The sequence below is a fragment of the Eubalaena glacialis genome, chromosome 19 (assembly GCF_028564815.1).
Source record: "Eubalaena glacialis isolate mEubGla1 chromosome 19, mEubGla1.1.hap2.+ XY, whole genome shotgun sequence".
Classification (NCBI taxonomy): domain Eukaryota; kingdom Metazoa; phylum Chordata; class Mammalia; order Artiodactyla; family Balaenidae; genus Eubalaena; species Eubalaena glacialis.
This window is the reverse complement of record NC_083734.1, coordinates 47,456,766-47,482,306: the sequence shown is the minus strand read 5'-3', so window position 1 is coordinate 47,482,306 and position 25,541 is coordinate 47,456,766. Positions and strand designations below refer to the sequence as shown.

General features: G+C 39.6%; 1 protein-coding gene across 1 annotated transcript in view; it reads left to right on the top strand.

Moving 5' to 3' along the window:
- Positions 1–2,672: 2,672 nt before the first annotated feature.
- The window catches only part of KANSL1 (KAT8 regulatory NSL complex subunit 1), a 183,444-nt gene continuing 160,575 nt past the window's right edge, over positions 2,673–25,541 (top strand). Inside the window, exons 1-2 of the mRNA XM_061175455.1 lie at positions 2,673–2,690; positions 4,072–4,210. The gene's annotated coding sequence lies outside the window, so the exon portion shown is untranslated. The remainder of the gene's footprint in view (positions 2,691–4,071; positions 4,211–25,541) is intronic.

Sequence of the window (25,541 nt, the reverse complement as noted above, 5' to 3'; positions counted from 1 at the left end):
TTCTTTCTTAACTGATAAAGATGTTTTCTTTTTATAATTTTTTTTCCCTCTTGGTAGTGAATGATACCCCATCCTGGGCTCCTCTTCCTCATCTTTTCGGATCTGCAATACACCTCAGAGCTTTCTCTTTTTTCTTTGAAGACAGATAAGATGTATATATATCTTTACTCCAACCCTCATTCATCACCCCTGTTCTTAGTGTCACAGAGCCGTCAGACATCTGCAGGCAGGACTGGGGACCAGAGGGTGCTTGGAGCAAGTGGGGAAGGGTAAGAGAGAGACAGAGATGGGGGTGGGGGAAGCAGGGTCACATCCCTATGTGGGTAGGGGAAGAATGATTTCTTTCTGATAGGATTTCTTAACCTGGGGTCCATAGATTAGGAAATCCACGAACTTGGATCAGGAAAAGGTAATATGCCTGTGTTTTTGCAAAAGTCTAACAGAAAATTAAAAACAGGAAATTAGTATTTCCTTCAATTATGAATGGAGATAACAAACCAAGTAGTATTAGCAGTACCTGTGATCTTGTCACCAATAGAAATCACAGGTATTTTCTTATTATACGACAGTTGTGGATATCTTGAAATATTATTTTTACTCATTTACCACCTCAAAATTATGGTGGTCATTAGGCCTGCCACTAGATCTTATTATTTAATAGATTTAATACAAAGCACATATATTGCTATGTTACACTTTAAAAAATATCTTGAAAATTGTATTTTAATGTAATTGGTTTCCTTTGAATTTCTGTGTATATTTGTCATGCATTTAAAAACATTCTGAGAAGGGTGCATGTATGAAAAAGTTAAGAACTCTGCTTTTTGAGTATTCTCTTGGCTTTCATTCTTTTTGTTTTTTAATTAAAAAGCTCTTTAAAAATTGAAGTATAATTGATTTACAATGTTGTGTTAGTTTCAGGTGTACAGCAAGTTTTCATTCTTATTGAATGAGCCTAAAGAGGGTCCCTGAAGTGAGTCGTAAGACCTGTGAGGTTCTCATAGTTTTATTATTTTATTTTTCCAGAGACCTTTCCTCCCTTAACTTTCATACCTTTTCACTCTTCTGTTCTTGTCTCACTGACCCTCTTTCTGTTTCTTTTCACGCTGCTGACCTTACTGTGGGTGTCTCTTTCCATTTCTATGGGGAGTTTATCCTTTAGCATGTCACTTATCACCATATTTAGGTGGAGAACTCCAAATCTCCCCTAGTCCTGATTACCCACCCTCTCCCAAGTTTCCTAACTCCACTTGCCTCTGGGACACCTCTACTTGGTTTACCACTGGTATCTGGAACTGAACATATTAAAAACTAAAATTCCTCTCTAAATCTGCATGTTGTCCCGCTTTGCCTGGACGACCATCTTATCTGTCCCCCTGGTTTTGCAACCTTAGGATTATTTTAAAATTTAAGCTAATTAAATTCAAAAAATGGGAATCTTTGTGAATGGTACTAAAATCAAAAGATACAAAAGGATATACAGTGAAATGTAAGTCTTCCTCCCACCTGGTCGCCTCAGCTCCACTCCTAGGAAGAAACCACTGTTTTCAGCTCTTAGAGTGATTTTTGATTCTGTCTTATTTTGGCTATATCTCAAGTCCTTCCTTGCCTGTGAGATGTGTGCCCTTCCCTCTCCAGGCCCTAGTGACCTTATATCTGGTTGACTTTATATATAAGTATTTGTATGTGTATATTTTATATACCTATATAAAATCTCCCTCTGTGGCCTTCCGGCCTCGAGTTTTCATCACATCGCTTCCTGGATGAAGAACCTACAAGGGTGAGGGGCCGGGGTTGGGGGTGATGGGTAAGAGGATCTCAAGGGGACTTAGGTAGGGGGTTCGGAGTGGCAGACTGGTGGGAAGCTCTGCCAGGGTTCCTATTTCTATTCCTTCCACCTGAGGCCCCTTTCCAGTCCTCTCATCCAAATGTCTCTCATTTCCAGGAGCCGAGACAGAGACAGAGAGATACCAAGAGACAGAGACGCCGAGGCACCAGCATCCCTCTCCGCTTCTGTCCCGCCCCACCGCTCTGACGGACATCCTCCATCAGCCAATGGCGCTCCCGATGTTCCCCGGAAGGGCCAATGAGAGACATAGGAGGGCGGAAGATTCCCCGCCCCCACTTCTAGGCTTGGTTGAGCCGTGCAGGTAGGTCCGGGGCTGGGGGAGCCGCCGTTGGCACTGGTGCCCGAGGGGGTGGGGGCACGAGTCGGTAGGGGTGATGGTGGGGAAGGGTAGGCGGCCCCGACCGCGGGAACCCGGGGGGGCGGCCCGGCCGGGAGGCGGGGGGCCGACGGGCCCGGGGAGCGGGCGCCGCCGAGGGCCCTGGAAGCGGCTGGGCTGGGGGAGCGGGGACGCGTGTGTGGGGCACAGGGACCCTCGCCCCGCGCCCACCCGCAGGCCTGGGCCCCAGGTTGCGGGCAGAGGGGCTGGGGGCCTGTTGCTCTGGGGGCGGGCTGGGCCGGGCCCGGGGCCGGGGGCGCCGAGCAGAGCCCGGGGCGCCAGGCCGAGCCGAGGTGGGACGGACCGACGCGGAGAGGAAGGGAAGCTGCATCCCTCGGGCCGCCCCCTCCTGAAGCGAGCCGGGGCAACGGCCGCAGGCGCCCCTGCCATGAGCCCACTCTCCCTTTCGCCCCCTCCCTAACAATGGGTTTGGGGCAGAAGGAGTCGCCCCACTGTGGGAAGGGGGTAGGTTTGGGACTGGGGTCCAGGGTGGGGGGAGGGGTGGGAACTCGGGCTCTCCCCTTTTTCTTCGCCCCTTGGCTTTTGCGGTGGGGATCATGGAGGGGCTCTTAGGCCCTCCCGAGACTTGGGTCAAGAGTCAAACTCCCCCCTACCTTACCCCCCCCCCCCAAAAAAATCCGACGAGCGGTAAGGAAAGTGATGCCAAGTCTTCGAAGCCGAAGTGACAAACGCATAGGAAGAACAAATCCACTCCAGAGGTTTTTATTTTTAATTTTTCTTAAAAATGAGGGTACTGTATATTCTTTGAATTTTTTGAAATTTATTTTACAGAGGTGGGTGCTGTTATTTTTGTCCCTACTCGGGCAAGCCTCCATTTTAAGCGAAGCAGTAACTGGTTAAGCTGGAATTTTCATTCAGGCCTAGGACGTGGGCAAGGATCCTACAAGAGGTCATTTAATCCATCCTCCTACCTCCAGACAAACTTGCCTCCCTCCCATCCTCAAAATTAAGTTGTTTGGTTTGCTTTTAAAGATCTCTAGGAAAGAAGAGTCTTTTGTTTGTAGCACTTTAGTCAAGAATGGATTTTACTTTTCATGTAGAATGGGCTCTGCAACTTAAACTCAAGAAAATTTAGGACAATCAGAATGATCAGAGAGGTTTTAATTTATTAAATAAAACTAAACGTGGCAAGGGACTTTTTTTTAAAAAATTTATTTTATTTACTTATTTTTGGCTGTGTTGGGTCTTCGTTGTGGTACACGGGCTTCTCATTGCGGTGGCTTCTCTTGTTGCGGAGCACGGGCTCTAGGTGCGTAGGCTTCAGTAGTTGTGGCATGCAGGCTCAGTAGTTGTGGCTCGTGGGCTCTAGAGCACAGGCTCAGTAGTTGTGGCACACGGGCTTAGTTGCTCCGCAGCATGTGGGATCTTCCCGGACTAGGGCTCAAACCCATGTCCCCTGCATTGGCAGGCAGATTCTTAATCCCTGGGCCACCAGGGAAGTCCCCGCAAGGGGCTTTTTTAGGTGATCAGTTAACAAATCATTTTTTAATAGTGTTTATGAAGTACCCTGGATAATCATTTTTCTATCTGGGAAAAATGGTTTTGGCTTTCTAATTATTTGATAAGCAATTTTATATTATCTAAAATATGTGGTATACACATAATCCAATTTTATGGAAAAATATATTTCTACATACATATGGAGATACCTATACCACACACATTTGTCATTTTCCAAAGGGGATGGTATTTTCTACATCTTTTCAAGATGGTGAGGCAAACAGTACTTCAAATCTCTGCCCAGATAGCTTAAACTATTTGCTTATTCTTTTTTATTTGCTTATTCTTGATTATTTTTAATCTAAATGAAAGTCCTCTCTTTCAGATACCTTCTTGAAACAAAAGATTTTCCTTCCTGCTCATACTTGGTGACTGGGGGATTACTAAGACTCCCTTCTTGCTCATTTCTGAGTATTGTCTGAACTATTCCTGACACTATGAATGCTATTTGGATGCTTCTTAAGGTAAGATGTGTTTTTTTTTTTTTTTTAAATTAAAGGCCTCATATTATTTCTTTTTCTTTACAATTGAGGATTTTCTAGTTCTTGAATTTGCAGTTCGTCAACCCTCTTACCCGACATTCCTTTCCCCTCAAAAAAACTGTTGTGTTTGCTTCCTAGGACTGATTAATTACTCCTTACTTTGTATTGCTACTGTTCTTAATTATTGGTGTTAAAATATTAATGAAGTTCTCAAATTAATTTCCATGAAAATGATGTGTTTATTTTTAAATTTTAAATTATGACAACCCACATAGTTGTAAAATTCTGTTCCAATCTCAGTAGGATGGATTGGCAATTCAGACAGCCAGGTCCACTTTCAAACAGGTACTTTAGTGTCATAGGTGCTAGGGTGTGTCCCACTCTTGCAAATCTGTAGCTGATTCATGTGTTACAAAAGATGTGTCACTAGCCATTTATTTACTCCGAAACTTCATTTAGTATGTTAGAACATTCTAAGACCTGTTCGTTTATGTGTATAGCTCTGTTGGAGAGTTCTCCTGCTATTCCCTGGTCCTTTGCATGCGAATTTACACCATTTTTCTCAACAGGTAGCACTTTGTGCCATGTTTCATCTCACAAGATGCACCTCTTTGGGGGCAGTGTGGGCAGATGATCTTTACATTAAAAAGATTTCAGTGATGTGGTGGTTCTCCAGTCTCTTGGCTACTTCAAGTTCTTGTACATATATGTCTCCATTAGGACTAAGCAGAGGACAAAGCTTCAGATACACGTAGGGAGGAAAATGGGAGGAAGGATGGGGAAAGATAAGGAGTGGTGGAAGCCCCCCACCAGCTTCATGGGGTGGCACAGGTTGCTTCCTTCAGAGCTAAATACTAGTGTAGTTAAGATTGTTGTCTGGTAATCTGTCCTGTGGAATTCCAAATTAATGCAGTGAATAAATCAGATATTAATGCAGTCTGTGTAAACTAAATATTTGGATTGTGGGAAATGTAGGAAATGTGGGGATTGTGTACGTAGGAAATGTAGGATTGTGGGGAATTAGGAAATTTACCTAAATGTACATTTAGGTAAATGTAGACTGAGTTCTCATCTTCATTTATGTTCCAGCTGCTATTGTTGGATGAGGAGTGCTTATATTAGTATAAAGGAAGCTAGAGAGACACAGTTTTTCTAGCCAGTCTCCCTGTAGAGTTGGAGGGGTTGCATGGGAAACCCAGCCAGAAGTCCTGAACCTATAAGAACTGGAGGACCTTGTACAAGAATATTTCTCTTTGGTATTGAGTGTTTAGTGCCACGACCTGGCGGCATTTGTTGTCTTTAAGAAGCAGGCAAGGGGATATCCACAGGTTCTAGTTCCGTAGAAACCCAAGGAACTGGGGCTCAATATATTAGATTTTTTATTTTACAGTTTTAACTAATGGATTAGATACATAGAGGCCTGCTTTTTAAGATCTATATATCTATAGATATAGATTAGATATCTGTATATCTATATATATGACATTTTACCTCTAAATCTTTGAACCTGGGCAAGTTCTACACTAACCCTTGAAGTTGCACCAAAGCCCTCTGGAATGACAGGAATACAGAGTGAAGTCAGTACTCCATACTGTGTGTTACCACCTGTTAACTACTTAAGAATGTAGTTATGTGACTGCCTTAATTTAACCCTTTGCTCAATGGAAGACCTCTTCTGAGTCTAAACAAATTTTTTATTTGCTAACATTTTCCTCCTCCTTTTATGACTTAAAAAAAAAACCTTAAAAACTGTAGTGTTTGATCTGGGCAGGGGAAAAAGGCACTTTTTTGGGGGGGATGGGAAAAGGATAACATTGAATTTGCAGGATGGAAAATAAAAAAGAGAGAGGGAACTTTATTCTCTTTTTCATTTGTGAATACCTTTAAAATGTTTCTGAGATGTGTTTTCAGATTGCAACTGCTTATTTTTAAGTCAAAAAAAAAAAGGTAGGCTAATTAAAATGTATACTTTGGAGCCAAAATATTTATTTTCTATAGTTCTTACACTTTGTTTCTGATTATCTTATTTCAGAATGAACTCTAGTTCTATAAGGCATTACTTAAACGTTAGACCTCAGTATGTGCTTATTTCTTTTCCCAGGCTTATAGAAAATAGTACCAATACTCACCCTTTTCAAGAATCAAAGTACAAAAAGAAACATAAATAACAAAGGAAAAATAACTCCAAATAAAAACTCCTCAATTTAAGGCACTCTCTTAAAAAAAAAAAAAAAAAAAATTTATTTATTTATTTCGGTTGCGCCGGGTCTTAGTTGTGGCATGCATGCAGGATCTAGTTCCCCGACCAGGGATCGAACCTGGGCCCCCTGCATTGGGAGTGAGGAGTCTTATCCACTGGACCACCGGGGAAGTCCCTAAGGCACTCTTGTTAATTAGTTCCCATGGAGTTATTTACCCCTTTCTCTATATCAGGGGTCTGCAGCTTTTTTATTGCTAGCCATGACTAAGCAGTATCAGTGATGTTTGGTGTTTTTATGTACAGTTGTCAGGGTTAGGGTATGTGTGAGATGGGAGAAGAACAGGGAGGAGGAGGAGGAGAATTGGGCGAGTTGGAGAAAAGATCAAAGATGAGATGGAGAGAAGAGATACAAGGTCTTTGGGGTGTGATATGGTGCCACCATCAGTTGTCTCAGGTAGCTCTCAGGGACTGCTGGTTTCCTGTGTGCTGGTGCCTTGTGTGCTAGACTGAACTATGATGAAAGCAAGTAAAAAGTATTCTTGACAAACAAAAGGACATAATTAAAATATGATTCAGTAGGATATGGAAAGATCTCCAAGATAAACGGTTAGGCGATAAAAGCAAGATGCAGAAAAGTGTGTATGATATGTTACCCTTTGTGTTTTTTGAAAAAAAAGAAGGGAGAAAAGAAAATTTGTATTGGCTTGTTGTATATGCATTAAAAAAACACTTCAGAAGAGTAAACAAGAAAATGGTGACATCGGTTACCTGTTAAGTCTAGAAACTGGTCAGGTAGAGGACAGAGTGGGAAGGAGACTTCTCGCTGTATTATATTTTTTTTCACACTTTCCGATGTTTGTATCAAAATCAAAAAATACAAAAAAGTTTTTAAAAACTTCCAATCCTTACATCTTTTCTTCTTCTGTGTCTGGAAGTCAGAGAAATATCAAGGAGCCACAAATGAGAGGGCAATAGCTCTTGAACAGTGGTTGAAGGGATGCATATACAAAGGGTACTGTAATCTAGGGCACATTTTCTCCTGGGATCTTGAAGAATTTCAAATTTGTAGGTTTATATTTCTAGTATTGAATTGCAAGGTCAGGCATTAAAAAATTTCACTTGCTCTTAAAGTGTTAGTAAAAGATTTTCATTGTTTATTCCCTCCAGTTGGCAATTAGATACACTATCACATTCTTGGTTATGTGATGTGGGGCAATTTTAAGAAATTTAAAAATCTCTCGGAGGTTTAGGGTCCTCCTTTGTACTGGAAATGAAATTAACATTTACTTCAGAGGACCTTTGTGTATATTATATCTGCGATTTGGCTTAGTGAACTACTACTGTTATTAAAATAACTACTAAAAATAATAGTTCCTTATAGCTAGTGGTCATAGTGGGGGGCTCTGCCTGATGTTGGGCAAGTGTCTCATCCTCTTAGAGACTTGGTGTCCTTATCTGTGAAAAGTGTATAATTGTAGTACCTAGATCCTACGGTGGATTTTGTAAGGACTAAATGAGTTTGTTGATGCGAAGTGCTTAGAATAACACTTGGTATGTGCTCAATAAACACAAGCTGCTAATTTTCTTCATGACGTCTGTTTGCTAGGGCTGCCATAACAAAGTGCCACAAACTAAGTGGCTTAAACAACAGAAATGTATTGTCTCTCAGTTCTGGAGGCTAGAAGTCTGAGGGCAGGGGCACGCTCCATCTGAAGGTGCTGGGGCAGGATCTCTTCCAGGTCTCTCCTCTAGCATCTGGTAGGTCCTCGGCTTGTGGCAGCATAACTCCAGTCTGTATACAGAGTTCTCTCTGTGTATGTGTCTTTTTTGTTCAAAAATTCTCCTTTTTAAAAGGACAGCAGTCATACTGGATTAGGGCCCATCCTAATGAGCTCATTTTAACTTGATTACCTCTGTAAAGACCCTTTCTCCAACTAAGGTCACATTCTGAGGTACTAGGGGTTAGTAGTACAAAATATCTTCTTCGTGGGGGACAAAATTCAACCCATGACAACATCCATTAGCCTCATCAGCCCTATAGACTAATGTTACTCATCATGGGTAGCAGACTGTCAACACCTACACATAGGAAATGAAAATTTTGGTGCAAATTGGTCACATGATTTAAAGAAGTAGATTATTTCTTTAGGTATCTCATGCATTTGTCTTCTTAATTTTTTTAATTAATTAATTTTTATTGAAGTATAGTTGATTTACAATGTTGTGTTAGTTTCTGGTGTACAGCAAAGTGATATATAACTGAATCACTTTTTCAGATGCTTTTCCATTATTGTTTATTACAAGATATTGACTATAGTTCCCTGTGCTATACAGTAGGACCTTGCTTATCTCATTTGTCTTTAATATATAGATTTTGTTATTGAAGCTTTAGATTTATATAAAATTGAAACTTTAGAAGGTGGTAATATTCTTTTTCTTTTAGCTATCAGTAAAATTCTGATTTGAAAAATTAAGGTCAAGATTACAGTCTGTTCTCCATGTCTCATCCTTTGTGGAAATTGATGAAACCTTGGGATTTCCTTACTATGTAAGAATTAAGCCCAGGTATCTCTCTCGAGGGGTTTGGGAGCTAAGGATACTCAGTAATGTGGAATTACCACCTTCTCTGTGTGAATAAAGAGATGTTTTATGTTCAGTCAGATGCCATACTTGAAGAAGCCGCCATGCTTATCCTCCAGCATTTAGCTTCTTTGGGGGGTTGACAGTATGGGTCATTCCAGAAATAGCAGGACCTTGAGGAAGTTCCTTCTCTGGCCTGAAGGATTTGGCCCGCCCTCTGCCTCCATTCCCCTCCTATTTGCCTTTAGGGTAAAGTTCAACCTTTTTGATGTAGCATATAGACTCATGATAATCTAGCTGCTGCTGACCTTTCTGTTTTGTTTTAAAATCTTACCTTTCTCAGCTGGCCTGTACGTACCTTTGTTTGATGGTTTCCTCTCCTGAAACTAGTGTTACAACTTTAAAAGTTTACTTAGGTGAAAATTTTTCTAAAAGGTATTACATGCTTTTCTGCCTCTTTAAGAAAGCACTCTGGGGAATTCCCTGGTGGTCCAGTGGTTAGGATTCCTCGCTGTCACTGCGGAGGGCCTGGGTTCGATCCCTGGTTGGGGAACTAAGATCCCACAAGCCACGCGGCCAAATTAAAAAAAAAAAAAAAAGTGCTCTGAACAAAATTTTATTTTTTAATAATAATTCAAAATTACGGAAGATCTACACTATGCCCATCACTTATTGTACTGTGCTGAAATGTAACGTGCCTTTGGAGGCCGTAAAATAAACTGTATTCATGGAGTAGTGTGCACGTATTACATACTCTCGGGCTAGTCTTCATTTTCTTTAGTTTGTGAGTATCTACTTTCCTGATCTCCTACCTTAGTATCTGGCTGTTACTGGCCTTGTTCCAGCCTCCAGAAACTCTCCCCTTTATTTTAATGCCTTCTTTCTGTGGTAGGTTAGGATATCAGCAAACTAAGCTTATATAAATTATTTGCCAAGGAAGAGTGAATAGATCTTTAACCATGGCTGGAGGGACTTTTCTATGGATAGGATAACATGAAGATGACAGCTTTTTGACAGTCTGATGCAAAATGATGTGGTTTTGCCTGTGTGCATTTTATGGAGAGGAAGGGTCCATTGCTTTCATCCGATTTTTACAGTGGTCTGGGACTGCTTTAGATAAATATGTGTATGAAATTGCTTTGTTAGTTGTCATCAGAGGCTAGTTCCCAAATTCCTTCTCCTGTCTCCCTATCCTGAAGTGAAGGAGTTCATGATATTGGATAACTGTTCGGACTGTGGGCCGAGAGGCCATTTGACTAGGCCAGAGAGAGTGCTGACCAGGCTGAGGCAGAGCTGGGGAGAGAAGTCAAGCCGTGAGCGGGAGAGCAGCTTTGGGCATTGTTGGCTGGTTTGCTCCAGAGGACAATGGGAGTAGCCATAGTAAGTTCTGGAAGCTCAGAGAGTATATTCACGTACTTGACTTGAAGAAATGGAAAAATATTATCTTTTTAAAAAATTATCTTTCTATTCTGAACAGTCTAGTGATTTTAGTTTTTGCTAGATTTTTTTCTTGCTTAGAAATCATCTTGTGAAATGTTTGCAACCTAGATCATGATTTAATGAGACAGCTAGATAAGAGTGAAAACAGGAGTAAAAGAATCAAAGAATATAAATTAATGTTATAATTCTAAAAGCATCTTTAAAAAAAAAAATTATTTATTTATTTGGTTGCACCGGGTCTTAGCTGCTGCAGGCGGGCTCCTTAGGTACGGCAGACGGGCTCTTTAGTTGCAGCTTGTGGGTTCCTTAGTTGCGGCTTGCCAGCTCCTTGTTTGTGGCACATGGGCTCCTTAGTTGTGGCATGCACGTGGGATCTAGTTCCCTGACCAGGGATCGAACCTGGGCCCCCTACATTGGGAGCGCAGAGTCTTATCTACTGCGCCACCAGGGAAGTCCCTCTAAAAGCATCTGACTGGGGGGGCTTCTTCAGAAGTGGAACATCTGCCTTGCTTACAAAGAAAACCTCTTTCCCCCAGTGACTTTGCCTCTTCGGTCATAGAGCACAGAGCCTGTCAGGGAAGGGACTCTTCTTGGGTCCAACACTGTCCCTGTATTTGTTTCTTCTTATACTAGGCCACCTCTCTGGTCTCTTGAGCTGTTTTCTTCCTCCTTGTAGGGACCTCTGGCTGTCATTTGTACCTTTTCCCAACCCATTTTCACCCTCCCATTCCCTGTTGGCTCTTGTCCCTCAGCTTATAAACTCAAGTCTCTCGCTTTATGAACGCAAAACCCTTAAACTGCGACCACTGGTCCCTTTGCCAATGAAGTATTTGTGTAGCTTCTTCCTATGTGTTCCACTGTACCTGCCTTTACAGAGTCATCCCTTTCTGCCCTTATCTTCTGAGGCCTCCTTGTGGTCTTTGACGCCGTGGACCGTTCTCCCCGGCTGTGGTGGTAGTGGTCCCTCCTGGCTTCCTGTCGTCATTTCTGAAAGGCACTGTAGAGTCGTGATATAGAACATGGACTCTGCAGTGAGTCTCCTGGATTCAGATTTCAGCTCTGCACTTACTGTGTGCCTCTCTGTGCCTCAGTTACCTCACCTGAAAAATGAGAAAAATAATATTAAAAATAATGGCACTTAACATTACAGGACTGTCGTGAGGAGGAAATGAATTAATACATGAAAAGCACATAGGTGAGTGCCTGGCACACAGTACAGTACAGATGATCTGAGTGCTGGCTGTTTCTGTCATCGCTGTCATCTCTGGCTGTTCTTTCTCAGTTTTCTTTGCAGACATTTTTTCTCTTTCAATCAGTGTTTGCCTTGCCTTGGCCTTCTCTCCTCCCAGCCTATGTAGTTCCTGAGTGACATCTTAGATAAGTTTGTGTCTCACTCTGTATGAGTCCCACATCCATATACTGATGATCTGCAAGTGTGTTTTTCCCAGCGCTAAATGGTCTCCTCATATGACCATATGTTTCCTCCCCATGGCTTACCTGGCTTTCGAGGTGAAGTTCACATGCTTCTGCCAAGCACACAGGCCCTTGGCCCAGATCACTTCCTCTGCTCCTTCCTGAGCTCTCTGCGCTCAGCAGCGTTGAGCTGCTGTTTGTAGTTCCTTCTGTACACCTTGTTGCTCCTTTGCCCCTGGGCCTTCACACAAGCAGTTGCCACTGTTTAAAGTGACCTCCTGCCCTGTTCTAGAAACATACTTGTCCTAGTTCTTTAATAACAGTGAGGTGTAGTAACAGCAGTAACTAACGTGGAGAGCTTCCTGTGTACCCAGGCTTTGCCTTTGTGTGTGCATCCCTAGCACTTCTGTTGTACAGTGATTGCAGGTTTGCTTCTCCATGCAGCTAGTCTCCAAGTTCTTTGAGAGTAGGGGCTGTGTCCTGTCTTTCATCATCACTGCTTGCAAAGTGATGACATGTAGTAAATGTGTTGAATGAATGAATGGTCTGAGCACTGCACTGCCCAACCTGTGAAATGCATCTTTAAGAGGGTATCAGTGGGAAAGCTGAGTTAGTTACATCCATTCGCCAATTCTGGCCTTACCCTTTAGAACTATAGGACCCAATCTGTTTAGTGTGAGCAGCTTTGTAGCTTTGGAATAAGGGTTACAAAGAGGGTTTTGTTTTTTTGTTTTTAAATCGTTCACTGAATGATGAAGGGCGCATAGGTGTTTTTGTTTTCTTATTTTTGCTTTTAAAAAAGATAACCAGTGTGCTGACAACCCAGTGTCATCTGGCAACTAGAATGTTTTTACAATGTTGGAATAAAGTATAGGGACTTCCCTGGTGGTCCAGTGGTTAGGACTTGGCACTTTCATTGCTGTGGCCCTGGGTTCAATCCCTGGTCAGGGAACTAAGATACTGAAAGCGCCCACACGGTGCGGCCATTAAAAAAAAATAACAGTAATAAAAATAAAGTATAGAGAAATGAATTTTATGCTTGTAATGTTCCATCCAGGTAGTAATTTGGCAGTGAACTGATTATAATTTAAACATTTTTTGTGACACTAATCATTAAACATTAGTGATCAGGTATCCCCTTTCTCCTTTCCCATCACAGCTGTTAAGTATGGGTTTAGACACATAATGTTTTATCTTTTATCACTGTGTATAAATTGCGTTTGTAGCAACAGCCCAGAAAATGGCAAGCTTTTAAGTGTAGTCTACGTGGTACTTTAATCTAGGTCTTGATCATGGTAGTAATTTTTTGGCCAGCAGGGGGAGCTGAAGTCACTGATATGTGACTCCATCTCAGCTGGTTTTCAGTTTGTCAAGGCCCAAAGAAAGTAAAAATGCCTTATTGACAAAGGTCATGATCAGAGTTTACAAAGAAGAAACACAAATGACCAAGAAGCATATAAGAAACATTTTTATTCTGATAAGTAATCAAAGGAATTCAGATTAAAATGATATACTACTTTTTTTTAGCCTTATCAAATTGGCAATTGAACTGTATGGTCAAAGGTAGTGAGGGGGCAGTCTCTAAAACTGCTAGTGGAAATGTGCTTTGGGCCCAATTTTTCTGGAAGGTATTTTGGCAACATATATCAAAAAACCTTAAGCTGTCTTTTAACTCAGTAATTCCACTTCTAGGAATTTATCTTAAGGGGGAAAATATAGAGATATATAGAAAGATTTGTGAACAAAGATATTCATTGTAGCATTATTTATACAAGTGAGAATTGGGAATAAACTTGAATGAGCAGTGAGATTAATGGGTAAATTATGGCATATTTAAGGGTGAATTATTATACAACCATAAAACAATATTTTTAAGGAACTTTTAATGTCTTAGAATGTTGATTATATGATAAATGAAAAATTCAGGATATAGAGATATATAAGGATTCTAAATATATAAAAGATAAAGAAGATACACATACACACATATATATATATATTACACACATGGAACAATGCAAGAATTAGGGGCGCTGACCTCTGTGCAGTAGAAAATCCACATATAACTTTACAGTAGGCCCTCTGTATCTGCAGTTCCACATCCAGGGATTCAATTGAGCATTGCGTAGTATGTATTGATTGGAAAAAATCCGAGTATAAGTGGACCAGTTCAAACCTGTGTTGTTCAAGGGTCAACTGTACATACATAGATAATGGACTAAAAAGAACTATAGGGCTTCCATGGTGGCGCAGTGGTTAAGAATCTGCCTGCCAATGCAGGGGACACGGGTTCGAGCCCTGGTCCGGGAAGATCCCACATGCTGTGGAGCAACTAAGCCCATGCGCCATAACTACTGACCAGTGCTCTAGAGCCTGCGAGCCACAACTGTTGAGCCCGCGAGCCTAGAGCCCGTGCTCTGCAACAAGAGAAACCACTGCTCCCCGCAACTAGAGAAAGCCCGCGCGCAGTAACAAAGACCCAATGCAGCCAAAAATAAATAAAAATAAAAATAAATAAATTTTAAAAATTATAATAAAAATAACAAGAACTATACCAGCAAGCCTTACTGAGTCTGTTAGGGGGCTGTCAGCCAATTGTCATGTCTCAATTGGCACCAAGGAATGTTTTGATGTGAGGCAATTATAAGATGTTAACCTCAGAAACTTAAGGCCTCACCTCAGATGTCACTTCTATCCTGTAGGAGCCCAGAATGGACTTAATATACATAAATTTGTATACTTCTTGAGTATTCTTAACCCTAAATACTGCTTGGTGATAACACGTTCTACAACTTTCTTTTTATCTTTTGTGGAAAAAAAGATCTACCTTTTCAAGTTTAAAAGCTTAATGTATTGTACCAAGATTTGGTGAATAAATTAGTATTTACCATATTGATACATTTTCTGATTTTGATCATAGTGCCCCTTGGCTTTCATGTTTCTCAGTTGAAGATGATTGATTTTAAAATGTAATCTCCAGTGACATCTCCTTCAGCCTCTTAGTCATTCCATTTACGTATACTTCTCTGGATCTTTGTCAGCATTGCTTTGCCTTTCTGGATTTATGGTAACCAATCATAACTGCATTTCAGATATAGCTAAATTATGATTTGTTAGAAGGATAGGAAAATATGTTCTATTCACAGTCTTTTCCTTGTTGGCAGTAGAATTTGCAATCCCTCCCCGCTTTGCATACAAAAATCACATTGTCTTTAAGTAACATTCTGTAATTATTCAAAAATTTCTTTTTTAACTAGAAGCCATGCATCCTTTAGGTACAACTTAGATTTTTTTCCTGTAAATGCTTTACTTTTCATTTTTCCATGCTGCATGCTGTTAATACCTGCTGTTTTCCTGCCTGCAGTACTTTAGGAGCTTGTATCTCAGTGGGCTCTTAAGAGATAATTCAGAGTAAGAATCACCCTTTCAGTTAGGTCTGGTCTGGTGCTTAGAAAGCTTGACCTTACGTTAGTTGAAATGTGTCCCTCTGCAGTTTCCACTTTGGGCCTAATTTTGTCTACACAGGAACTGCCTGGAGCAACTCTAGTTTCTCTTCTGCTGGACAGCCCTGCAGATATTTAGACACCTTTCATGCTTGCAAAGTATTCTCTAAACTGAAAATGCATCCTAGTTTTTGCAAATGTTTCTCATTTGATATACTTACAATTTTTTTCCACCTCTCAGTTCCCTTATTTTTCCAACTTAGTGCAATATTTCAGTGTCAGGAAGCTCATCATTCCATCTGCAAAATGGGGAATTCTCTGTATACCTTTCATATAATTTATGAAAATGTTAAATATAGCATTTCTGAAACATTACCTAAGATCAATCGTCTGCTTATACTTCCCGGGGAAGTACCTCAGCGCCCGTCCACCCATAGTTTTCTATGTGTCATGCCCTGTGTAAACCTGCCCCCTTTGCGCAGTACACAGTGCGTCAGTCTCATAAACCACACCCCATCCACGGGAAATATTCTCAACTCTGTGGCCACTCAGGCTTTTTAAAAATAGCCTTTTATTTAGACTCTTATCAAGACTTTTATAAAAGCCTAAATAAGTTATATTCACATACTTTCTCCTCAGAGAGTTTGGGTAGACTGGTGTGGTGTGATTTCTTCTTTTAGAAGCCATGTTTGTCTTTTCCTCAGAAGGTTATTTATGCTGATATGTCTTCTGATCTCATCCTCTAGTAGAGGTTTGCCAGTTTGACCGATTTGAAGCTCACAGCCAGAGCCTTTCTCTTGAATAGATGGGAGTTATATTGATGGCATGTTTTTGTTCATTTTTGTTCAGCGAATATTTATTGAGTGCCAAAATATGCCAGGAGTTGAGCAAGGGGCTGGGTAAATGTTGTTGATAAAGGAAAGAGATCTGGATTCTGTCCTCTTGGGTCTTATTGGAGGTCACTTCTCTCAGATGACTGTCAGTAGGTTCTTCCTTGCAACTTTATAATTTTATACATAAATTCTTTTAAAATGCGAGTACTTTGGGACTTCATGACTACCTAACATCTGATATATTAGTTTGGAAGCATCTTGTTTGTTTAATTCACTGTCAGTGATTCATATGCTTTAAAGTAGAAATAGATTTCTTCCTTATATCTTCTTCAGTAAGTATTGAAGCAAATTACAGTTAGGCCTGTCAGTTGTCTTGCTCTTATCACTGTTTATACCCTGTTTATCAAGTGCTCCATCCAGTCTGTATTCAGCATCTGGCTTTTTATATATTTAAACCACCTCTCTGTGGCTTTGCATTTTCTTGCAAGGTTTATTTATTTATTTATTATATTTTTAAGAATATTTATTTATTTTATTTAGGCTGCGCTGCGTCTTAGTTGCGGCATGCGGGATCTTCGTTGCTGGCATGCGGGATCTTTAGTTGCGGCATGTGGGATCTTTTAGTTGTGGCACACGGACTCTTTGGTTGCGGCATGCGAACTCTTAGTTGCAGCATGCATGCGGGATCTAGTTCCCCGACCAGGGATCAAACCTGGGCCCCCTGCATTGGGAGCTCAGAGTCTTACCCACTGGACCACCAATGAAGTCCCTCTTGCAAGGTTTTAATTGTTGTTTTGCCTACATAGGCCTTAGTTCTCCTGATCTGCTATAGTTTATGGTATTTTATTGCTTTTCCTCATTTTTATTGTCTATTTTGAGAAAAGTTATTTTCCTTTTCCTCTCCCCACTCCTACTCTCCTCCGCTCCCCCCACACTACTTAGCAATTTAAACATTTTGTTTGAGCATCTGACTTTTTTGCTTTCTTATAGTCCAGTATTTTTAAAGTCCATCTCTATGCTTTGTATTACACATTTGCCTTTTAAACATAACTTTAGTTTTATCTAGCCAAAGTCTAGATCTTCCTTCTAAAATTGGGTAACCATATAATACATTTTTAGTTTTTCCTGACTTTACAGAATATTGGTTAAGTGTGTTTCTTATCTCTATTACTAGTGAGTCATATATGTCAGTTTCTGATTATAATTTAGAACCAAGTTCTGTTATATGTGTATGTCTTAGTAGGTTCTAATTTTTTTTTTTGAGAAAGCATTTATTGTGTTATTTACATTTTTATATCAGTTCCCTTCAAAGAAGTTTTGTAGTGTTGAACACACAGATTCTTGAACCACACATCATTGTTACTATTGTAGTTTTCAGGTTTCTGAATCATTGAGCTTTAGAGTTGAAAAGAAACCTTGGTTTAAGTTAGTCAGGCTGTCTTGTTTTGTACATGAGGAAACTGAGAGCAGTGAAGTCATTTGCCCTAAGTCACGTCGCTGCTTGGTGGTAGAACTAGAACTTGAATGCCAGTCCAGCATTAATCATATCAGTCTGTTGATTGCTAGGGGATAGATTCATCTGCTAATCACATCTATATTGATTGGACCATGAAACAAAAATAAATTGTTGATTTATAGGGGCAAAAATAAAATGATCAATCTGGCTCAGAAATGAGTTGACTGATCAGCATATTCTTTCCTGTTCAGCACATATTCTTCCTCTCAGATCCTGTATTTGTGAACCAGGGCAGTTTTCTTTATACTCCACGTAGAACTGGGAATGACAATGCCAAGTTTTTTCTCTTTGAACTACCCTTTTACAGAAGCCTTGCCAACCATCTGTTATAATATTCTCTGGGCAGAGTATAATATTGCTACTTTTGTTTAAGCTTTTAAAATAATAATACATTCCAATCCTATCTCACTGAAGATAACCCTTCCAGGAATAGGATTTTGTGTTCTTTAAACTCTTCACTGGCTTATTGATGTCCTAGTTTGTATCATTCCTATAGATGACTGATTTTATCTATGACGTGTTGTATCTTCCTCATTTCATTCTTACATAAAGTAATTTAGAATAATTTACTTGAGTAAGTTGAATAACTTGAGTTTGACGAGGACCTAATTTTTGCTTATATGTGCTGCTGGCAATGAGGTTGCAAGTGTAACATGAAAACATATTAGTGCTCTGAGGTAATCTCTCAAGTGGAAATAAATTGCAGAATTACGGCTTGTCTTCTGATATTTTTACAAGTAGTTTAACATTTTTTTTGCACAGTGAAGTTGTTTAGAAATTAAGTATTATTTTGGCTTCATCTTTTTTTTTTTTTTTATAGCTTTACTGATATTCATTTCACATATCATAAAATTTACCCATTTAAAACATATAATTTTTTTTTAGTGTATTCACAGAGTTGTGCATCCATCACCACAGACTAATTTTAGAACATTTTCAACACCCTCAAAAGAAACCCTATATCTATTAGTAGTCACTCTATTTCCTTTTGTCCCCTAGCCCCTGGCAGCCACTAATCTAGTTTCTGTCTCTGTGATTTGTCCTTGCTGGACATTTCATATAAATGGAATCATACAGTATGAGCTGTTTTGTGACTAGCTTCTTTCACTTAGCATGATTTCAAGGTTCATCTGCGTTGTATCATATATCAGCTTTTCATTCCTTTTATGGCTGAGTAATATTCCATTGTCTGGATATACCCCATTGTGAGGGTTCCAGTTTCTCCACATCCTGTCAACACTTGTAATTGTCTATCGTTTTGATTATAGCCATGCTAGTGGGTGTGAAGGGGTATCTCATTGTGGTTTTGAATTAATTTTTCTGATAGCAAATGATGATGGGCTCTTTTCATATGCTTATTAGCCATTTGTGTATCTTCAGAGAAATGTCTATTTCTGTCACATTCATTGCCATTTTCAAACTCCATTGTCTTTTTATTGTTGAGTCCTAAGAGTTCTTTATATATTCTGGATACAAGTCCCTTGTCACACATGAATTTTAAATATTTTCTCTCATTTCATGGGCTGTTTTCACTTTCTTGATGGGGTCCTTTTTTTTAAAAATTAATTTATTTATTTATTTTTGGTTGTGCTGGGTCTTTGTTACTGTGCATGGGCTTTCTCTAGTTGTGGCGAGCAGGGGCTACTCTTTGTTGTGGTGCACGGACTTCTCATCGTGGTGGCTTCTTGTTGTGGAGCACGGGCTCTAGGCTCATGGGCTTCAGTAGTTGTGGTACGCAGGCTCAGTAGTTGTGGCTTGCGGGCTTAGCTGCTCTGTGGCATGTGGGATCTTCCTGGACCAGGGCTTGAACCTGTGTCCCCTGCATTAGCAGGGGGATTCTTTTTTTTTTTTACTATTCTTTTCTTTTTTTTTTTAATTTATTTATTTATTTATTTTTGGATGTGTTGGGTCTTAGTTTCTGTGCGAGGGCTTTCTCCAGTTGCGGCGAGCGGGGGCCACTCTTCATCGCGGTGCGCGGGCCTCTCACTGTCGCGGCCTCTCCCGTTGCGGGGCACAGGCTCCAGACGCGCAGGCTCAGCAGTTGTGGCTCACGGGCCCAGCCGCTCCGCGGCATGTGGGATCTTCCCGGACCGGGGCACGAACCCGTGTCCCCTGCATTGGCAGGCGGATTTCTAACCACTGCGCCACCAGGGAAGCCCAGCAGGGGGATTCTTAACCACTGTGCCACCAGGGAAGTCCCTTGATGGTGTCCTTTAATGCACAAAATTTTATAATTTTGAAGAAGTTCAGTCTACTTACTTTTTCTTGTCATTTGTGCTTTTGGTACCATGTCTAAAAATCATTGTGTAACCCAAGATAATGAAGATTTATTCTTGTTTTCTTCTAGGAATTTTATGGTTTTAACTCTTATATTTGTCTATGATACATTTTGAGTTAATTTTTGTGCATGGTGTGAGATAGGGGTCCAACTTTATTCTACTGCATGTGAGTATCCAGTTGCCCCAGGACCTTTTGCTGAAAAGACTATCCAACCCCCACTCCTACCTCGCTCGCCTCCCATTGAATTGTCTTGGCACCCTTGCCAAAAGTCAATTGACTGTGAATGTGAGTGTTTGTTTCTGGACTCTTAAACTATATTCCATTGATTTATATGTCTATCCTTATGCCAGTACCACACTGTTTTGATTTCTATAGCCTTGAATTAAGTTTTGAAATCAGGAAGTGTGAGTCCTTCAACTTTGTTCTTCCTTTTCAAGATTGTTTTGGATATTCTGGAATTGAATTAATATATAGATCAATTTAGGGAGTATTGCCATCTTAACAAATTTACATCTTCTGATCCATGAACATGGGATGTCTTTCCACTTAATTAGGACTTCTTTAACTTCTTGTGACAATTTTTGTAGTTTTCAAATTATAAGGTTTATACTTTCTTTGTTAACTTTATTTTTAAGTATTTTATTCTTTTTGATGCTATTATAAATGGAGTTTTCTTAATTTCATTTCAGATTGTTTGTTGCTATTGTATCAAAATACAATTGGTATTTATTTGTATAGTGATCTTGAATTCTGTAACATTGATGGATATGTTTATTAGCTCTAGTAGTTTATTTGTGGGTTCCTTAGGATTTTTTATATACAAGATTATGTCATGTACAAATTGTAGTAGTTTTACTCGTTCCTTTGTAACCTGAAAGCTTTTAATTTCTTTTTTTTTTTGCCTAATTGTCCTGGCTAGAATCTCTAGTACAATATTTCTTTAAAAATTTTATTTATTCATTTATGTTTGGCTGCATTGGGTCTTCATTGCTGCGCGCGGGCTTTTCTCTAGTTGCAGGGAGCAGGGGCTACTCTTCGTTGCAGTGTGTGGGCTTCTCATTGCAGTGGCTTCTCTTGTTGCAGAGCATGGGCTCTAGGTGCACGGGCTTCCATAGTTGTGGCATATGGGCTCAGTAGTTGTGGCTTGCAGCCTCTACAGCACAGGCTCCGTAGTTGTGGAGCATGGGCTTAGTTGCTTTGCAGCATGTGGGATCTTCCCGGACCAGGGCTCAAACCCGTGTCCCCTGCATTGACAGGCAGATTCTTAATCACTGTGCCACCAGGGAAGCCCTCTAGTACAATGTTGAATAGAAGTGTTGAGAGCAGACATCCTTGTTTTGTTCCTGGTTTTAAGGAGAAAGTATTCAGTCTTTCTCCATTAAGTATGATGTTAGCTGTGGGTTTTTCATAGATGCCTTTTCTCAGGTTAAGAAAGTTTCCTTCATTTCCTGTGTGTTTTTATCATGAAAGGGTATTGGATTTTGTCAGATGCTTTTTTTGCATCAATTGAGATGATCATGTGGGTTTTTTTCCTTATTAATATGATGTATTACATTAATTGACTTTCAGATATTAAACCAACCTTGAATTCCTTGAATTAATCACACTTAGCAAAGGTGTACAATCCTTCTTATGTTGATGGATTCACTTGCTGGTGTTTTGTTGAGGAGTTTTTACATCTATATCCATGAACGATATTGGTCTGTAGTTTTCTTGTGATGTCTTTGTCTGGTTTTGGTGTCAGGGTAATAACAGCCTTATCAAATGAGTTGAGATGTATTCTGACTTCATCTTGAAATAATTTTGGTTTAATTTTGGACATTCATTTAGCAATAGTAAATTCTAATTGCCTAATTACTGAATGGAGATAATAGTTAATACAACTAATGTTTAAGAAATTATGAGTTATTAAATTTGTGGCAATCACAAGAAATCTAGAAGCCTTCCCACGGGGCAAGAGCAAATATTTGAGAATGAAAGAAAGATGTAGGGCTTCCCTGGTGGCGCAGTGGTTAAGAATCCGCCTGCCAGTGCAGGGGACATGGGTTCGAGCCCTGGTCCGGGAAGATCCCACATGCCGCGGAGCACCTAAGCCCGTGCACCACAACTACTGAGCCTATGCTCTAGGGCCCATGTGCCACAACTACTGAGCCCGCGTGCCACAGCTACTGAAGCCTGTGGCCTAGAGCCCGTGCTCCGCAACAAGAGAAGTCACCTCAGTGAGAAGCCTGCGCACTGCAACAAAGAGCAGCTCCCGCTCACCACAACTAGAGAAAGCCCGCGTGCAGCAACGAAGACACAACGTAGCCAAAATAAATAAATAAAATTAAAAAAATAAAAAGAAAGATGTAGAATTAAATACAATTGGACTAGGTCACAAATTTTCCTCTTCTTGACCTTTTCCCTATCTTGAGGCATTCAGGGTAGAGGTTCCAAGTCTGGCACTTCGGATCCTTGTCTCCTACTTGGTTCCCTTAACCTCTTCTCTTAGTTTTATTTTTGAGGTACTTGTTTTGTTACCTCATTCTAGTAATGCCATAAATAACACCTAATTTTAGCATTCTTAGGGTGGTCTACAAAAGCTTCGCAAAAGGGCCAGAAGAGAGTTGAATTGGAAGCATAAAGCACTAAAATTTTGCTGATTGTTCTCTTACTACTTCTTGGCTTTGAATTACTGTTTAAAATATCAGCGAATAGAAAGGATTTTTTTTTTTTTGGCTACCACATAGTTTATGATGGTGACTTAGCATTTTTTTCCAGAGGTACTATAGTGTTTAGCATCCAGTAGACACTCAGTAAATGTTTATGAATGATTGGGAATTAATAATAGGGCTTTAAGGGGATATCTAGTTTTACTGAAAAATCAAAGTCATTCAAGGCAGGAATACAAGTATTACTGTTGTCATGTTATAAAAATTCAATGCCCTAGCCTAAATGTTACCAGCAAGATCACATTTTGACATTGCCACCATAGAAATTCTAGGACGTGTGAGTAGGTTTTCTCCTCCTCTACACAGAAGGATTTTTTTCTTCTTTATACCATAAAAGATATAGTTTCATTAGGCTATTTTTTGTTGTTGTTGTTCTATTAGTTGAAGCTAGAGCTAGATCATTTGAGACAATTTTGTTAGATAAATTTGTTTCTAAATTTGATTGTGAGAATTAATTTGGAATATGGCTGAAAATACTGAATATTATGTTCTATTATTTTTGTCAGTCTAATCCAGAAATGAAAAAAGATTGTTGTTAAGAAAATTATATATGATTTCTTAGTAAATGAGTGACAGAGATAAGACAGGGACTTTAGCATTTCCTGAATTCCAGTCATATTCTCTCAGTAGCTTATGGTCTCATTTATAATATTGTACCCACAACAATTTTTACATTAGATGTTTTCAGGTTTCATCATCTGTATAAAGGGACTACGTTCAGGGTTTTTGGGCATGCATATTTATCTACAAATGCTTCTCCTAAAGTACTGTCAAGATCTGGGGTTGTCCAAAGCAGCTTGTCACAAAAAGAGCATTTCTCTGAAGACTCCTTCTCTATCTTGAAAAAATGAGAATTTTGCATTTTGTTCTGTAATATATGTGTTTATTTTAACAAAAGTGTATCTGATTTTACTATAATCTTTGATTAAATCGACACTCCAGCAAGATGTCTCCTGTCTATTGAGTGGCTTCAGTTACTTCCTAGTCCATAGCTGTATGCTGCACACTGTACATGAGAACCCAGTTCAGGAATCCAGGAATCAGTGGATTAAAAAGTAATGTCCTTTCCAAGAATGGTGTGCCTCTCTATTGGAGGGAACAGGTGTGATGTGCTATCTCCATAATCCCTAGGTTCACTCTGCCATCAGAGCAAGATTTTAGAAGTTGCATCTTAACTTTGGACTCAGCAACTCACTTAAAAATTTTTTTTAAAATGCCTTTTGCCTTGCGCACTTGTTGCCTCCTTTTCTCTGTGAACATTTTTTCCCCTTCTGACACTCTATCAAGCCCTCCACAACTTGGGTGCTCACAGCTGCCTTGAAGTTCTCCATGTTTACCTTTACGTATCATTTGGAAAAGAAGCCAGGCAGTTTCTTGGTAAATTTGGGGCATGTTCTGACATTTATTATCTGATACAGTATTTAGGTCTTAGGCAGATTCCTTTATTTGACATTGCCTTATCTGCAAAATCAGTATATTAAAATACTCATGTTTGGTCAATTAACTTTTTTGGTTAATTCTAATTATTGGAGAATTTTAAAACGTTCTATACTAAAGTTCAAAGCATTAGAATTTATTAAAATCCACCTAAATAATCAGTTTATTTAATCAGTAGTTTTTTGTATGTTTGTTTAATTTAACTCCTTGAGAAACTTTATTAAAATATTCATGTAAAGTTCTGGTTAAACTGCGTGTATTAGAAGTCAGTGCTTGTGTAGCTACTTTGAAATCTGGGACTGCAGAGGAGAAAACCATCAATCCTGGATGTTAAGTCTTAACATAGCTGATGGCCTGGGAGAACCTGACTTGTTTCTTTAAGTGATACAGTTGTATTCAGTTGAATTTTAGTATTGTCTTCTTAAATATCCCCAAATAAATTATTTCTAGATTGAGGAGTGCTTTCAGGGTTAATCTGTAACTTTAGTTACTATTCTCAGTACTAACACGGTTAAATCATGAGTCTGCCTAAAGATTAGTTTTTCTTTTCAATGAGTTATTGGATCACTTCTGTGGTGAGATGGTAAGATAATATCTTTCTCTAAATTCCAGAGCCTATATATCTTTAGTATGAGGAAGAATATTATCTTGTTTTTGGGTGGGATTGAAACTAAGGAATACCATGCATTCTTATAATACTTTGTCATTCACAAGTTTTTCAAATGCCTTAAATTGTTTAATCTTACTGCAAGTTTGTTGCTATTGGACTGAATACATAAGAATATATGATATTGTGAATTAGTTGAGACCTCCATTTAGTGAAAAAAAATCTTGATCTTTGTGCTTTATTGTAAACAATGTGAGGCGCTTTATTGTAATCAATGTGAGGATTTTCTCTTACTTACCTTTGACCAAGTCTTGATACTGGTGAAACTGAATTGGTAGTATTGTTCAGGTTTAATACCTTTGTCATGTTTGCACTTCTTACTCTCCAGGTGAGTAGCATGTTTCTGTTGGGAGGCTCTAACTCTGGAAGGCAGGTGATACAGTGGGGAAAGTGAGAATTGGAGACTGACACCTGGATTCCAGCATGTGTTCCAGCTTTGGCTTTGGCCAGTCTCCTAACTATTTTCTCTTGGCTTCATTTTCCTGATAATAAAATCTGGAGGTTTTTATTAGATGGCCTTCCGTATTCCTTCTAATATCCAAAATTCTTTTATTTAAATTTCCCAATTTTGGTTCAGTTTATCCTGGCTTTCTACTTAATATTTAGCTGGCTGAATATTAACATGAGAGCGTGTACCAATTTCAGTTTAAAGATGTTTCTTCCATGATATAATTTTAATATTGTCTTATATAGATTGATGTGTTCATTTCTCTGATATCTGGACTAGGTCCCTGGGATGCAATGGCAAATAAGAAAAACTGGGTCCCTGTCCTTTTGAAACTAAATGGTTTAG